At 37.6% G+C, this 14,476-nt stretch overlaps 1 protein-coding gene across 2 annotated transcripts in view; it reads left to right on the top strand.

Moving 5' to 3' along the window:
• Positions 1-14,476, top strand: part of stox2a (storkhead box 2a) — a 47,058-nt gene that overhangs the window by 22,322 nt on the left and 10,260 nt on the right. The window lies entirely within an intron of this gene.

Consider the following 14,476-nt stretch of genomic DNA (forward strand, 5'->3'; position numbering starts at 1 on the left):
GAATTGTTTCCTAAAAAGGAAAACTTTGTCAGCAAAACTGTCATCTTTGCTCACTCTTTTGTTGTTCCTGTTATCTCCTCAATAGTTTTGTGTGAGGAATAACTTAAAATATCCTTATTAAAGTCCTTATTTGCTGAATAACGACCCTTTTTACTCTCAAATCGAATTCACACTAATTTCTGCTGTACACGCTTAAATTTATTCAGCACACACTAAATGTATGTATCTATCTGATCTCATTAGACTACAATAAACCTTGAACAGAAAACATAGATAATTAGTGGATACATGGATTTAGCACAGCAAAAACTTTGAATGTTGTCACTTATGACGTGCCCAAATTACTGTGTGCTCACCCAGGTGTCAAGATTGTCTGTAAAATTATACAACCTTTACATGTCAGTGCAGACTAAACACAGTTTACAGACATGTCGTGGACTAACCTCAAGGGCCTTATATAATAAGCTGATAGACTTGTAAAATGTGTTGTGTTCTTGTTAAAGTCAAAATCATTGTCCTAAGACAACTCAGCCCTACTCTATAACACTGTGAACTCTCTTTTATTCCTCAAAACACCCCAGCTGGTTTTATTAATTTTGACACAGTGATTACCCTCCATCCTTGTCGACAGTCTTTGAGATGAGACGGCTGTCATAATATTGCAGAGAGTGTATTTCTAAATAATATCTCCATATGAACAGCAAGAAAAATAGGGAGTTTGAAACACATCTGACTTCCTGTCCCTGCCTTCATGCACCAGTTAAATGGTACAATGGTCCATAACTTTTGTTTAATTTTGATCTTAATTTTAGCGGCACAGAGTAACTACACACATACACGCACTGGCCCAGCTGTGACAGAGTCCCTGATTTAGGCGTGGGAGAGAAACGAGGCCATGCTGGTGCAGTAATAGCCTGGCCTCTGTAGTAATGTGCGTATAGAGAGAAAGAGAGAGAGATAGAAGAGGATGTGCTTGAATAAAACAACTGTCTCCGCCTCCAGTCAGCTGACAGGTTTGTAGAAATCATCCAGTCACTATGAAGATGTCAGTTAAACCTTTGGGATCTTTCGCATTAGAAATGACACATACTCTCAGCCACTCGAACGGAACATGTGAAATATGCATGCTGAGCTTAAAGGGATAGTTCACCTAAAAAAGAAAATGATCATTTACTCTTTTACTCATCCTCATCTCGTCCTCCATCTTTTTTTTGCATCGAACAGAGGTAGCTGGATATCGAAGGAGATTTTCAAATTAAATATAATGAGTAAATGCAGCTCCCTATTTAGTCCCTATCCACTTGCAAAGACAAGTTTTACCGTTTGGTACATGAAACCAAAAATGTCATAGATGTTTGAATTAAGTGAGCAAACCTGTTTGTTTTATTTTTGGATGAACTGTCTCTTAATGTCATCATAGAGTACCTCCTTGTTTCTCTCTTGTGCCACACACACACCTACATTTTAATTTAGACCATCTCATTATTTCCTCACAACACAGTTTCGCTCTATCGTTCTATTTTTTCCCTGATACTATCATTCATTGCACCAGGCTAAAAATAACCACCCCAGTTCTGGACATCCCAGATGCTGACATCACTAGACCCACTCCATGCAGGATTTACATGGGATGATTGAGGAGAGAATGAGAGCATAAGAGAAGGAGGGATGAACGGATGGAGAACGGAAATAGGACAACAGCCACCATACTGCACACGGTGAAGATTCTGCTATGATCTGAATGAACTCTCATATATAGGCTGTCCTACGTATTTACAGCAATATTTGACCTTTCAATCTTTTGGTAAAGAACGCTGGTCTCCATCCTATCCCAGGTCTGGACGTTACTCACAAATGCTTACTTTAATATAGATGTCTGTGTGGAATATGGTATTATTGTATATTTTTCTGTATTCAGTTGATGCACATCTAGTAGCGCTGTAGCTACAGAGTGTTCCTGTGTTCAGATGGAAGTGGGTCAAGCAGAGAGTCTAGGCCTAGTCTAAGGGGACCACCCTGTACTGTCAGCTTTGCCCTCTCCGTCTGTTTTGTGTAACAGCCTGGGTCACATCACTAAGAGTCAGGACCTACAAAAGTTGACAAAGGACTTTAGAGGGTTGACTGTCACTGTGGGTTAAGGTGAAGTGAAGTGTAGTCTCAGTCTCATACAGGATACCCAAAACTGGCAACCATGTTTATTGCACACAAAATGATCTTCTTCCTTCTGTCATGATGTAATATGAAGGGGATGAGATTGAAATAATCATTAGATTTCCCAAGTTGTGTCGCTTCAAAATTTGTGAACTATTCCGCTTTTTGTATGAGGTAGCAAACGTAGCTAGATGTTCACTGGCAGACATTTTTCTGCTTTGTTGTATACAATTTGAGAGCGGCTCTACAGTAGCCTACTACTGTCAAATCTTTCTCGGGATTACTGCTCTGGTAGTAGAAATGAAAGATAACCGATCATGATGCTACTGACAGACAATGACATTATGTGAGTACCCCAGAGATGATGTATTTTTGGAGGCCAACCCATAAGTTAGAGCCGCGCTGGTTACCTAGACCGAAAGCCTATGCATGTTACCCATAGACTTTTGGAAGATTGCAAAAAATAAAATTTTTGAGTAACAAATGTTCATGATGTTTACACGTTTTGTCTAAAATAATTGTTACAGATTAACACAATATTTGAAGCCTAAATACAATCGGCAGAACTAAAAAGCTAACACAGGGCTATAAACAGACTACACTACTAAACCTCAATATCAATGACACCACCACCAAGCCTCCAATAACTTTATTAAAAACGTGTTCCCTGGTAAGTAGCCTAATTCACTCTATGCATTGGTATTGTTAGCCACAGACCTTATTTCAGTCAATTGACAAAAAACCTATTTTAAAAACCCATAAGCTGTGTCACAAATGACATACTATGCACTATGCACAATGCACTCATCCAAATCATGTATGATTTTTAGCAGGGTAGTATGCAAATGGAAAACTAAACGGTTTTATAATAACCGGAAGCATATCGGTTTCCCAGACGAGCACAAATGAAGTCAATTGCACAAAAAAATCAACTTTAACATTGTACAATTAATGTAGTTTTCATCCGTTTTTCCCAGCATTACTTTCGTCATCATCAGATTGAAGCATTATCACTCTATTTTGCTCGAGCAGTGTCTGATAGCCCCGCCTCCCTTCCACTACGTAAGCGAAACTGCGACTTCTGAGTGCATGAGTTGTCCACAGTTCCATACATCATATTTTCGGTTGAAAAAGTGCATCAATCGGGGTCCTTAAAGGTGCCATATGGCACGAATACGTGTTTTTCTGTGTCTTTGGTGTGTTATAATTGGAATGTATTAGAAAAGTAAAATTGCAAAAATCAAAGTGTCGGAACAAAAAATGCATTCTTTTTAAAAGCGAATGCTCCGTTAGTTTGTGGTATGATTTGACTACGACCACCAAAATGTATACCCAAGTAAGGTGGGCGTACAATTGCTTTGAAACCTGATGTTCCAAATATGGTAAGAGGCGTTACATTTCTGTCACATGCTTGCAGTATTTGACCAATCACTCGCACTGGTTAAATGGCAAATCATAGCACACCTCACTTTTCAGATCAATGAGCTTTATAAAAAATCTGCACGTTTCATAGAGGCGGGGCGAAGAGGAGATACTAACATGCACAATATGCTGAAAAAACAGCATATTTGAACCTTAAGTTGTGAACCTTAAATGCCAACTCGCTTCCGGGGTTTGTATACAAAAATATGTAATCTCTGAGGCACTCTATAAGGCGGACAATGACCTTAGTTTGAATTGAGAATTTCTCTGAATTCAAAAATGTTTGGAAACATTGTTTGGCATAATACAAGTACACAAGTGAACAAAATATATAACATTGTCCTAGTGCAAGTGTTGATATTTTAATGCAAAAATCTTACTTATTGTGCCTTTAATACATGTGTTATGCAACAGAGCTATGAGTTCCTTATCCTTCCTTATCTGACTTGCAGTCCTACTCTTTGGCCTCCAAAAACGTCTAGGTGGGTGTTAGAAACTTTGTGGTTAAACTCTGTAACAGGCTGGAAATTCCATGGAGATTGGTGGCAAATTTCTGCATAAAATTGTAAATAAATTGTCAAAGTAAATAAATACACCCACATCTTTCTTAAGGCTAAAATACACTACAGGACTTGCACAGATTTTCAGTTTGTTGCAGAAAGTCTGTGCCAGTCTGCAGATTTGTTCAGTTAGTGTATTTCTATCTGAAACTTTCAAAAAGTCTGTAAGTCTATGATGTCTAGTTTAAAAAAATCTGTTCAGATTTTAAAAGTCTTGTTGTGTATTCCAGCCATTACTTTCGGAAGTTTACTTATTTTCACAGTTTTAAAGCTGTCTATGATGTTATAGCATGTTCTCTGAATAATAAGTATATAAGAGCAGATTCTAGAAAAGTATTTGACAAATGATGATTATTTGTGAACCTTTTCCAGGATGGAATTATGTTAAGTAAAAGCTTTTTAGGAGTTGATGATTGCGTATTAATTCATACAATGTGAATCACATTAAACCATTCGATTATTAGATGAAAAACCCCAATAAAGAACACCCACCCATGAGACTGTAAAATTAATACAAATTCAAATTAGCCACATTGTCAAATAGTTATATATCTAAGAGTAATAATACGTAGCCATGAGACAGTGTTGACGTATCATATCACTGTTTCAAAGGCAAGAACAGTTAAAATTTCTGATGCCACATCCTGAGATTCTCTTAGATGATGACCTGCTTTTGGCAAGGACTACTCTTGCCCTGGCTAAATTTGGAATCCTGTTCCACAGAATCTCCCTCAAAGGCAGATATCTCAGAAAATTTGGACCCTGGGTTTTACATGCCACTTTTTAGCTGTGGTCGTATGACGGGGGATTCTCTGTAGTGAGAGCTCAAGAATTTTACAGACATGTTTTAACAACTGCAGCGGGAATGTATATTGGTATGGCCTTAAAAAGGGAAAGAGGATAGCTTGAAGCATCTATATTAAATAATTTATGTGGCAAAATAATATTATAGGTTTTTTGAAGAAGTCTTTAAAAAGAAATATTTACAGATAACACGCAAAGTAATACGGTCTGTGTGCTATTTATTCTTTCTCAATAGCAGATAATCTGAGTGTATACTTGGGTTGTTGAGAGGTCTGGTTTGAACTCTGTTTAGACAGAAGCTAGTCAGACCAGTCAATAGCAAAACGAAGAGTGCCATTGATTTTATCTCATTGTGACCTTGGTTGCTGACAACAATATGCCAAAAAATAATAAACAGTTGTTAATTTGATATTGGGAACTAGTCGTGTGCATATTCATGGGCCAAAATGACAACGTTAAAAATAATTTTCTTAGTCTACCTTAGTCTAAGGTTAAAATGTTTCTTTTCACACAATATGAGTGGCATATGATGCAGACTGGCAGGACAAAAGTGTGTCAATGCTCCGGAGTGGCGTGGCCTAAGGTCTGAATGCTCAATTGACCCTTCCCATTTCTGGAAATATAACAGCGTGTACTTTCAGCCAAAATAAATATGCATTTAAAGTACATTCATGATGTGAAAGTGAACAAAAAAGATTGAAACTCTAGCCTATAACGTATTTCTTTTTTGCTGTAATGACATAACGTTTGGATAGTGGCATTGGTTTCTGACACGTTTAGGCAACGGGTTAAACTGTGATTATGACCATAAAGATCAAATTTGACCTCTGATAACATATTTCTGTCAGTGTTGACGAGATGCAAGTCCTTCGGCACGGATCATATGACAGCCAGAGTTAAAACTCCAGACAAGTCTTTTTGTATTAGTCTGTTTTGAAAAGGCTTTATTCTTATACATTATGAGAACTAAGATTCCACAGTGGCATGACTTTAAGCTTGGATCATGTTCGTACAGTGTGACAGCCAGCAACAATCGCAAATTACTTTAAAAAAAAAACAAAATGCGCAGCCGGTTAAACTCTTTGGTTTGATTGTGGGACAAAATAGCAGATACTAAAAGGGGGAGCTTAATATTGGAGTTATGATTGGTCCGGTCACCTGTCAACCAAACTCAATGCAAAGGGTCAATTGTGTCATGGGTAGGCTAGACTAGCTGCAAAGGCAGTGTAATACACAATCAGAGTGAGGATACGTCCAAATACCCCTGGCCACTTGAAAGTGCATGCACGCGACAGGAAGGAAAGCACAAGTGTGTCCAATGTCTTAAAAATGCCAAATGGCAGTGCGCTTAACGCACACTAAACCCACACTAGCTTGAATACAGCTTCAGAGCGGTATTAAGGGTAAGCGTATCCCATCATGCATCATGTTCTGGATATGAACCATGAGACTTTTAGCTTGAGCTTCGCGAGATGTTGTGGAAAGTTTTCCAGTGTATTTTATACTACTACTTTTTATGGTTATATCTTTATTTAATCTTTGTTGGCTAACATGTGTTTTTCTTTTTTGGGTACAGCTGCTTTGATACAATACAAATAAAGCGCTATTAGTTTTTGAAACTCCAAAAACTACTTTTTATCTCATAATTAGGAACACCACATAAATTAACGTTATATATTTGCACTAACTAAGTGTGTCCCACCGGGTTAGAAATACTACATGCTCACTTGGGATCTTCACGCCCATAGAACAGTAGCGCCAAAAACAGGAAATACATCATGAAAGTAGTCAAGTGGTCAAGTGCAAAGACCGCAAGCGGGGGTATTTGGACGCAGCGTCAGTATAGCAATGAATAGAAGTATGCTACCTATGTCGGGTGGAAGCCCACCTTGTTGAAAAAACAGTACATGCTGGTTAGGTATGTTTTGGTACATGGACTTTGGACAGTATGAGATAAAAACATTATGGTTTGATAAGCTGAACATGCTGAACACTTTAATGAATGTCATCATACTGTAGAACTAAATTTCCTTTTTGTTGCCAAGTGTTATAGTCTGTTTTAACATTAACAATGTAATTTCTGTTTAAATTATATAATAGCTGTCGAATTAAGAACTTTTTTTACACTATGCTTTAGTGTACAATCATATGTTATCTCACACCGAAGAAGCACAATTCTCTCCAAGATCTGAAAGTGATGGGATGATCATGGTCAGGATTAACTTCTGCTTCAGATTTACATATACTAAGACACGGACTGGCAACTCCTCACCACACAATAGATTACATGTAGGACGAGTACTTTAAAAGTAGTTCTCTTCAACCACTGTTTTCACACAGCTTGTGAATGTATCGCTGATGTAAGCAGAGATCCTTTCAGGCTCATTCCAGCCTGCAATTTACAGACATATGTGGTGCGATGTGACGTGGATTCACTTAAACTAGGCCTAAGTCTGTCCAACAACCTGTTTAAGTTCTGCCAGCCAGTCTGGTGACCCTAATCCATTACCTACCCATCAAGAAAATAGAGAGTGTGTGTGGGTGTGTTTTATGGGTGGAGTTGAACTAGTTCAAAGCTGCCATATGGGACGTGATGTAATTGTAGGCGTGCTGTGTGGGAGAGGATGACAGTGAAACTGTAGCCTGATGTATAGAGATATCATCCATAAAGCCTAATAACATATTTGCAGGAAAAGACCAGGGTTTGTTACCCAAGCATTCACTATGAAATAGTATATATATATATTAGAATCATGAAAAATCTGTATCATTTTACATAATTCAGAGGTTTTATAGAAGTTTTCTCGAGAATTGAAACTGCTGATAAGTTTGTGACTTTGCGTTAATTATGCTTTTAGTTACCCATAAGAGTGTAATAGTTTGCTCTGTTCATTTTTTTATGTTTAAACCACATATTTTCCCAAATATTAGAAAACTACCGATTTTGTCTGCATCTTGATGTTAACCCTTATATCTAGTGTAGTTTGGTCATATACAATAAAAATGGTCATAGAAAATCTTTCCTAGAATGACAAATGTGCAAACTCTGGTTAAGTTTTTGTATGTATAATATAAGTAACTGTTTAGTTTTTAAAGGTTTTAATGGTATGTCAAGGGCTATACGTTTGGGAGTGACAACCAGCCTGTTTTGTAATATGCAATTAAGTTATTATTAAAGAGATCTTCGAGTTGTTCAGATTCTGTATACATTTCGTTGATCTGATGAACACAGAGAAAGTTATTTGGCAAAATGCTTATAACCATACAGATCTTGCCCCCCATTGACTCCCATAGTAGGAAAAATACTTTATCATTCTGATGAACACAAAAGAAGACATTTTGAAGACTGTACGTTGAAGACTGAAGGACAGCAAACAATTCTGGCAAACTTTTGACTACCATTGTATTTTTTCGTACTATGATAGTCAATGGGGAGCCAAATCTCTCTGGTTATAAGCATCCTTCCAAATATCTTTCTTTTCATCAGAACAAACACATTTATACAGATTTGGAACAACTCGAAGGTGAATAAATGATGACAGAAATGTCATTTTGGTTGAAGTATCCCTTTAAGATTACCAAATATGCATTATTAATAATGTGCTAAATCAGAAATGTTAAGTGAACAATATTTTTTTAAACTGTGTTGGTGGCATCTAAGCCACAAGGCTTCCGAGAACTATTCAGTTGTTAAGTGGTGACGTGAGGAATACCTTTTTGGGTCCAAACATCTAATCATTTCAAGCGGGGCAACAGCATAAACAGCTGTTTTTGAGCACTGTTTACTGATATTGCATATTTAAGTGAAACATGTATTAACTTAGAGTATAACCCACAGTCACCAGGCTCATGGAATATCCGACATCAATATTTTAATAAATTATGAAAAATAAATCGCTGACAGACTAAATGGGATTTCATTATGAATATAAGGGTTAAGATTGCGGTTTTCAAGTTTTTTTGTTGTTTGCCTTAAGCCTCTTATTTAGCGTTTGGACCTGGAAACAGTATATGACCTTCCATGTATGGTGGTCAGGGTTAACAAGCGGATATGGTCAAAATTGAGTATAGAGTTAAGACACAATTAATTCAGATTATCACTGATATGCTTAAAATATGTCATAAACAACTTCTTTTTGAAATGTCAATCTGTTTTTTTAGGGGAGAATTTTTTGTGTGTACAGAACAGAATTATGTTCTCAGAAAAGAAGTGGCAACAGTTTTACACTGTGTCCCTGAATAAAGTTTGTGTCCCAGTACTACGTAGTGATAATATTGTGACTTGCAGTTTCTCACACGTTGCCGAAAGATTTGGATTTCCACTTGGCACTTGATCTGCACCCTAACTATTGCACCTCTTCTCAAAGTGAACCATAACACAAGTGGTGAGCATGGCCCATACAATAGGGCTCTAGGGGTAGTGTTGGCCAAATTTGGTGTGTACAAGCAAACACTTTTTTTCTCGTTTGTTGTCATGGAGACGGATCTTTTGTGTCCTCTCTCACAAAAAATGAGGTCACCTCTCGTTCAGTGGGCAGCTGGGAGGATTTAGGTAAAGGCTCTCTCTCTTTCTTTCTCTATTTCTTTGTACTTTTTAAAGGTAGTGCTAACAAAAAACAAAACGAGTGAAAAAAAATCTGACTGTGGATGTGGGAAGAATGGTTGCATTGTTTAGTTTACAAAAGTATAAAGTTTTATACCCAATTCCCCAGATCGACTTGTTGTTGTGCCGCAACACGTTTCTGCATAGCTACATTTATGCATTTAGCAGACTTTTTATCCAAAGTGATTTACAGTGTACATGTAGTTACATGGGTATATAAATCAGCTTACTTGATAAAAGAATCAAGTCCTGCCTAAATATAGAAGTGATCTGTTTTACAAATCAAATAGCTAAAAAATCTGTACCCCACTGAACCTTATTCACTCTCTCCCACTCAATGTGAGATGTTTACATCATAGATCACCAAGTAGATTAGTCAGGTGACCAGACCTCCATCTTCTCTCAGCGGTGTGGTAGCACCTCTGAATTGATCGAGCACGTTCAGGTGCCAATTCGGCTGAAATATGTTAGCTTTATTATCTCATATTGGATCGAATCATTCAGGAAGATCAGGGTGCAGATGGAATACTATTGTTTGGATGAGCATTTGTTTGATATTCAAGAATGGGAGAAAAAAATAAAATTTTGGTGAGAGACAAAACACTTAGCAACATTTTGGGGATATCGCTTCCATCTAGTGTTGCTTTGGTCAAACTTCTGCTTAAGTTTCAAAAGCCTTTGATGAATGTGTCATTTACATTCTGAAATACACAAGCTAAATATAGGCTTTGAGGATTATATAATTTTTGTGCTTTGTTTTTCCCTTATGTTGGCACGTTAGCCCTTTTCCTGTTTGACATCTATCATCGGCCTAAACTGAGCTACTAATAGTTATAAAACTTGTATATAATGTATCAAATATTATTTATATGTATACATAAATTACACGTACCAGTTAACAAAAATAATAATTATGCAAGTGTTTAAGTTTAGAGGACAAGAGTCGGATGTTCAGCAGTTTTACACCATAACTGCATAGTTTTTTCAAATAGTCTGTTCACAGTTTCCACAAAAAAAATCAGTATGGCAACATTATTCATTTCATCTTTTATACTTTAGCCCTAGGGTGGGAATGAAGAAATAATGGTACCATTTAACCAGAACTGTTTTTTATGCCTGTTTGACTAGCCTACTAAAGATGAACAACTTTCAAAATATTTCAGTGAATCTAGCATCTTTACTGTTTGTGTTTATCATTTTCTATCATTGTTTTCACCATTGCAAGCTATTTGATGTTTGGTCAACCTTCTGTTTAAAACAACATACGAAACTGTGATACTATTGTAAAATCTTTCAGTCTTCAACTTTCCTTCGTGCCTTCATTCCCTCTATTCCTTTGGCTTTCACTAAATCCTTGGTGTTTCGAGTCATCACACGGACATGTTCAAAGAGGTCAAAGAGCATAGGTAGTTTAGAAGGGTTTCGCAAGACTCGAAACACCAAGGATTTAGTGAGAGCCCTATCCATTTCTACGTCTCAATTGTACTTCCACTTCCTTCCTGTTAGATGCTTGTGCTCAGTTAAATGACGTCACCTCAGATGTGCTTGCAGCACCACACAAGCCGGCTCAATGCTGTTATTACAAAGCGCATAATGTCACACCACACACCATCTGATCATGGCTTCCTGTACAGACAGATTATGCAGTGTCCAAGTATATTCCATATGTACCTGTGTGTACCATGTTTATGTGCTTACTCTGGAATCATTTTAATAAGGGGAGCATGATTTTAAATCTCCCAATCTGCCACTTTTTCCTCAAAATGTAGAATATTGAGTCTGAGTCAGCTTGACGAAACTGATTTAAGGAATCACACTTACAATGTCCAAAAGTAGTCTTATAATAATCTTTTGAAACCTACATGTCTAATGTCCACCTACAATGCAGTTCAAATTATAATCTTGATGTCACTGAACTGTATTTTGCAGTAAAATGTTTGAACTCTCTTTTAATACACAATCATTTTTAGTGATGTCACGGCCTTAGGGGTATAGTTTCCCCAAAAATGTAACCAAACTTTTAACCAAACTGTTCTGGGGCACAGTTGACTGCCATATAGGAAAAAATGACAACGGTTGTTGAAAGTACCCCAGAACTGTTTGCTTTCAAAAATATCTTCTTTTGTACAAAATAAATGTATAGATACAATTTTCCTCACATGGTTGTCATTGATGCCCCGAAACTGTTTGGATACAAACATTCTTCCATATATCTATCTTGGTGTTCAGCAGAACAAAGAAATGTATACAGATTTGAAAGAACTTGAGGGCGAGTAAATGATGGCAGAGTTTTTATTTTTTGGGTGAACTTTAACTGCTGTTGGTGGTTGTATTGGGAGGCAGGGGATGGACATTGTCATTCTAGACAACATTTGATTGGACAAATAGCCCATCTGTGTAATACCGAATGAATCATCAATTTTTGGTATTTTCAAAAAGAGAAAGTGACTTTTGTCCAAGTTTAAGAGCACACCCTCATATACTGTACAAGGCAAACATGGACTAAGATTAGTCAGGAAACGAATGCATTTCATCTATAAAGGACCTAAACATTACTAGTCAATATCCATATTTCCATATTCATATGGAAAAAGCGATGATAATGTGTATCAAATGAGTGTTATATACCAATAGTAGATGTTTGCAGGTTTTACTTAATCTCGCAGCCAACATGCTCTCAATTTTTCATTAGCAAGATTGAGTGTGAAGCATGAGAGCAGGAATGGAGACAGGAAGAGCAGGAAGGCGGGTGCTGAGGAGAGAGAAATCCTGGAGTAGCACACATCTGAGGAAAAAGACAGAGCAATTGGGATACGTTGCCATAACAACGAATTCAGCAGGCCACCTACTAGCTTGTGTGTGAGACGGAGGAGAGGCTGGAACAAGCTAGGAAGCAGAAATGTGCGCGTGTGTGAGTGTGTGTGTGTCAGCAAACATTGCAGAAGGAGAGTAAAAAAGGTGTGCATGAAGCTCGCTTGTGATTGGTCACACCTCTCCTGTCTTTGTGTGGAGTGGTGCATGTTGGATTAGTGTCCGTCGTTACGGCCGCCTTCTCTGATGGCTGCAGCACAGAAACTGAGGGAGGGGTCTCTCTGCGCCTCCATCTCGTTCTCTATCCTCCCCCTTCTTAAGTAAAAACAATAAAATTCATAATGGAGAACGACTGAATTTAGCTGATACCACACAAAACTGACAGCAGGCTACCAGCCTCACCTATACAGTTGCTAATGCTAATTCATTTAGTGGGCTACGAGCAGCACGTTTGTCTGTTTGAACAGACTCTCTGCTTGAACAGTGAAGCACACAGGCTGGGATTTGAGTGATGGTCCTTTGGCTGCCGTTCGCACACACGCGCACACCAGGAGAGCAGCGTGCCGTGTGGATGATGTCATCCCATCTGCATCCTGCAGTGTTTTCAGTGCGGCTTCAGACCCTTTGTTGCCCTTTATGCTAAACTCGGACCAGTTTTATTATTTCCTTTAGGTTTGTAAGGTATTGAAGCAAAGGATCGTTTTTAAGGATACAAGAGTCATTGAAGTCTACATAACAAGCTTAGCGGGCTACAGGAGATGGAATTGTATTTTGCTGCTTTTTATGTCAAATAAAAGCTTGTCAGTTTGGTGTTTATATACTGGAAATACATAATGAAATATGTGTGAATTAGGCAATGTTTCTCATTTCACCTACATTTTTTAATCATTTTTATTAACTCAGATGTAATATCTGTATTAAAAAGTCAGTCAAATTCATTTTGCTTAAACTGCATTTGGTTCAGACATGCAAAGCTCTATCACACATTTGTGTGCTTTTTGTGGTTCACTAAGAAATACCTTAAAGTGTATATGGCCAAGTTCATATAGCCTAATGTAATAAAATTATGGATTTATATTTGTTTCTGTTTTTATTTTATGCCTACTGAAAGTCGTTTTTAAATAGATGTCCAAGGACAAAAGTGACGTACAATCTTTCACATTATGTGATGTAACAGGTTTTATGTTGAGCTGTGCTTCTAGTAAATCCAATATGCATGGGACGTTTTTTGGGATCAATATTGTCGCATGGCCTGGGGTCTTTCGGCCTACGCAGGCAGAGGGGCTTATTGCTGAGTCGGCAGTATAAGGTCACATTTGGCCACAGACGATCACACACCCTTAATAACCTTCATGCTCCTGTTTGGGTCAACCATCTTGAAAGTTGCCCAGACTCATCCCACCAGTTAATGCCACAACTTCCGCCTTAAATGTTAACTCGAGTTGAGTCTTAAAGGGTTCCTATTGTCCTATAATTAAGTCTTTATTATGTTTATGATGTGCTTCAATTTTCCAAAAAGGCTTTATATGTTATATATTTCACCTGTGTTAAACACCATCATCTTGATTCTCAGAAAACAGGCTATTGTGTTCCAGGTTCTATGAAGCACCTCCTTCTGAGATGCACTTATTGGTCAAGCTTGTGATTAGTCTAATGCTTAGAGTGTGTGTTGAGATGTCCTTACCAGTACCCTATCCGTGTTCCAGGAGGCAGGATTTATGTCAAATTTGGCCATCCTGATGTAACTACTGCAGGAAGTAGGTAGTTGTAGTTCCAATGAGCTGTTCATTGTAGTCTTTAAAAAGTAATTTCTGTTAAAGAAAATTATCTTCCTTTTCTGTGAATTTTGAGCGTTGCGACGTGGCAGATGTTGTTTATGTTCAAACAGCTATGCTACCAACTAACTTTAAAGAAGTGAAATACCATCAGATCTCCCCTTTAATATATGTACTCTGAAACTGTTTATTGAATGTAAAGAACTTCTTGGCCAATGATAAAATATAGTTTGTATGCAGATGTCATATGAATACAGTCTCCCTTTTAGACCCATGTGACCTCTGACCAGTGACATGCTAGGAACAACTGCACAACCAAATTACTTATTAAAGAGACGGGTTGAAGAGAT

This window comes from Triplophysa dalaica, chromosome 2, assembly GCF_015846415.1.
Source record: "Triplophysa dalaica isolate WHDGS20190420 chromosome 2, ASM1584641v1, whole genome shotgun sequence".
NCBI classification, from domain to species: domain Eukaryota; kingdom Metazoa; phylum Chordata; class Actinopteri; order Cypriniformes; family Nemacheilidae; genus Triplophysa; species Triplophysa dalaica.